Raw genomic sequence first — 3,995 nt, 5'->3', positions numbered from 1 at the left:
TATATTCAAAGCTACTCAGATTACAACTGTTTAGGTTTTCCTTTATTTCATTGGGTAACGAGTTCCAGATGTCCGGGCCAAAACACAAAAGAGAATTGCGAAACAATGTTGTTCTAAATGGAGGACATATTAAGGTTCACTTTGTTCCTTCTGGTGATATGAGCATGATCTTGTACTGTAAAAATACTATCATCATTTTGTATACAATTGAATATAGTAATGGAAATGAAATATTTATGTATATATGGAACTTGCAACAATCCTAGAGATGAAAATAAATGTTTAGTTGAATCAAATTTTTTCCTGAACGTTAGTACTCTTAAAATAGCTTTTTGAGATTTAAAGATGCTATCCAGAAATGATGGCCAAGTTGAACCCAAAACAGATATACAATACATGATTTTAGAATAGCATAATGTGTAATACAGAGTTAGCATTGCTTCAGTCGTAAGCTTATGACGAATTCTGTACAAAATGCCGCATGTTTTAGATAGATTCATACAAACTAGTGAGATGTGATTCTTCCAATTTATATATTCATCAATTACTACCCCTAAGAATTTGGTTGATCGGACACGATTTACAATTTTGTCATCTATAATTACAGGGTCTAAATTTAGTGTAAGTTTAAGCTTGTTAGCTTTTATCCATTTATTTACATGAATGGCTTCCTGGCATAGTTTGGTGTGTAGTGTTGCAATATTATTGTCCGTGACAGTAAAACTTGTGTCATCGGCAAACTGGATGAAAGCCGCATTATTACTTGCGTTACTAATGTCATTTATATATATTAGGAATAAAATAGGCCCTAGAATTGAGCCCTGTGGGACACCGTGTTTGATAGGCTTATAATTGGAAAAGACATCATTACAAAAAACAGATTGTTTACGATTAGATAAGTAGCTCTTTAACAGGTCATTATCCCTATATTGTTTAGTTTATCAAATAAGATATTGTGATTCAGAGTGTCAAAGACTTTGGTAATGTCTAAAAAGATCCTTGCAACATATGATTTCTTTTCTAGTTCAGTGTACACAGTGAATACAAAATGTAAAAGAGCAGATTGAGTTGACCTGTTTTTCCTAAAACTATATTGATAGTGAGATAACAAGTTATTAATTTCAAGGTAATTGTTAAGCCTGTAAGCAATTGCTTTCTCAAAAACTTTACTAATTGATGGATGAATGGAGATCAGTCTGTAATTATTTATATTCGATTTACAACCAGATTTATGTATAGGAATAGCTTTAGCTACTTTTAATTTAACCGGAAACACACCATGTCGAAATGATACATTGATTATATGTGTGTGTGTGTGTGTGTGTGTGTGTGTGTGTGTGTGTGTGTGTATTCACCTCGGTCGCCTGCTGGTCACCCAGCCAGTCTTCTCCATTACGGAGCGAGCTCAGAGCTCATAGACCGATCTTCGGGTAAGACTGAGACCACATCAATACACAACACACAACACACACCGGGGAAAGGCGAGGCCACAACCCCTCGAGTTACATCCCGTACCTGCTTACTCTTAGGTGAACAGGGGCCACACATTAAAAAGCTTGCCCATTTGCCTCGCCGCTTACCGGGACTCGAACCCGGCCCTCTCGATTGTGAATCGAGCGTGCTAACCACTACACTACGCGGTGTAGTGTTGTGTGTGTGTGTGTGTGTGTGTGTGTGTGTGTGTGTGTGTGTGTGTGTGTGTGTGTGTGTGTGTGACTAGGTGGGATGGAAGTAGATACATATTAATAATATCCAGATGAATATTGCTGTTCACTGTCAATAATCCAGTTTACCAGTATATTGTTGTACACTGGAGTGAAACGTCGGCTGCCACGATGAGTGTAGCTCTATTAATTATATCTGGTGGATGATATGATTTACCAAATGTTACATGTGCATCTAAACAATTCCATTCATGTTTTTGTTTATTAATACGCAAAACAAACCAACAGTCAAGAAACATTATACCGTATTAAATGTTTGTTTTCCGTGACCCATTCTATCATTTACGTCAGTTGTTTACCGAATATTCTTCAGTTTACGTGAATAAAGTAGTTATTTCTATAGAACCCAAGAACTGCTTAGAAGATAACAAGAATTCGTAGCAGAGCAAATTTTATATGGAGTTTACTTCATAAACACCGAAAGCATTTTGCAGATTCCCTGCTATTACAAGATATTCCCAAAACATGTTTTTTTTTTTTTCATTAGACTTGGTTCAAGTTAAATAAGTTGGGGATGTAATTGAGGGAGTTACGTAATTATCCTGAGGCGGACGTTTTTCTAACGTGGCCTTGAGAAATTTTGCCTCCTTCTTCCCTCTTGCCTAATCCTGATGATTCCTGATCACCTTTGACTTGCATCAGCCCTCACGAAACCCTTCCGTTTTGTTTATAAATGCATAACAGTGAAATAACAAAATATAATACTAAATTATTGAAATATTGAAACATGCAACGGTTTTAGAATAAAACAATCTTCAGAAAAGCCTTGGAATTGAAATATGTCCTTATCAGAGATAAATAGATTTTTCTGATATGATAAAAAAGAAAAAAAATGGTGTCAAAACATCTATAAATCAAATAAACGGAAATATCATTGGAAAATACATATAACTAATCATTGAAACATCTCATGTTAGGTGACGTTTGATGTACGTGATTTTCTAATTAGCTGTCGGACCCATATTGAACCCACTATCCTCTTTTTTGCGTTTTCCTGTTTCTTCCCTCGCTTTTTGAATACCAAGCTTAAAGCTTAACATCAGCTTTTCCTTTCATTGTGGCAGCCAAATATTTCCATCATACCGCCACTAAACGGAATCCACCGCCCATTGGTCATGCCTTTGTGTATGACGCCCGGACGGTGCACTAATTTGTCACATGACCCACCACAAAAGAAATAATTGCCGTTTTTTTCATATATATATATATATATATATATATATATATATATATATATATATATATATATATATATATATATATATATATATAAACTTTGCGCCTGAGCTCTGTTGTATTTAAGTCTGGTAAAAGTTGCAGACCATACGAATTCCCTCCGGCTCCATCTCCTGCTGGGGGATATATGACCCGCGGGACCCTCTCGTCAATAGATTATGACGGTATAAATTCCACGATTGAAGAGGAAAGTTGAATCCTGGTCCCGCCGCCGAGGAGAGGGACACAGGCAGTCCTTGAGACGTGAGAGAGAGAGAGAGAGAGAGAGAGAGAGAGCATCTAGGTCATGGTGCAGTGAAGAAAAACAGGAAATGCCACTACCAGGCTGATTTACCACGTTCTTGCTGATCAACTGTGCGAGGTGGAGACTGGAGACAAAGAAAGGAAAGGCGTGGAAATTAAGTTACGTCGTTATGTTGTCCGTCAATCGTATAATTAAGACAAACGCGTTAATTGGTGTTGCACTTAAATATACATAATGAAACGAGGGAATGCCTGGATAATGCATCTGTAACTATAATTTAACACATTTGTTTTTTTATTAGTAAACAAATTATATCAAGTAATTATCGCCATCAAAACCCAAGCTTTACCTGATAAGAAGAATCACTATTATTCAATTAATGCTATGACTCGTACAAATTTTGAACAATTACGTAATCAGAGCGCAAATATGACATAACGAACGGGACCAGAACGTCTATGTGTGTGTGTGTGTGTGTGTGTGTGTGTGTGTGTGTGTGTGTGTGTGTGTGTGTGTGTGTGTGTGTTTGGTCTGGTCGAGAACAAATCTACGAATTCACCAAATTGAAAACGGAGTAAGATCAGCTCAGAGTCGGGTTCCTTTAAGAGAAGGTCCGCTGCTCTTGAGACGCATTCCCCTCGAGGATGCGACTCACAGCTCTACCCAGGCGTGACAGAGAGAGAGAGAGAGAGAGAGAGAGAGAGAGAGAGAGAGAGAGAGAGAGTGTGTGTGGGAAGGGGGGGAAAAGATTGTTTGGGCACGTGTACATGTTCGCAAGCCACCAAAAAAGA

This window comes from Portunus trituberculatus, chromosome 19 (assembly GCF_017591435.1).
Source record: "Portunus trituberculatus isolate SZX2019 chromosome 19, ASM1759143v1, whole genome shotgun sequence".
NCBI classification, from domain to species: domain Eukaryota; kingdom Metazoa; phylum Arthropoda; class Malacostraca; order Decapoda; family Portunidae; genus Portunus; species Portunus trituberculatus.
This window is presented reverse-complemented; position numbering follows the sequence as displayed.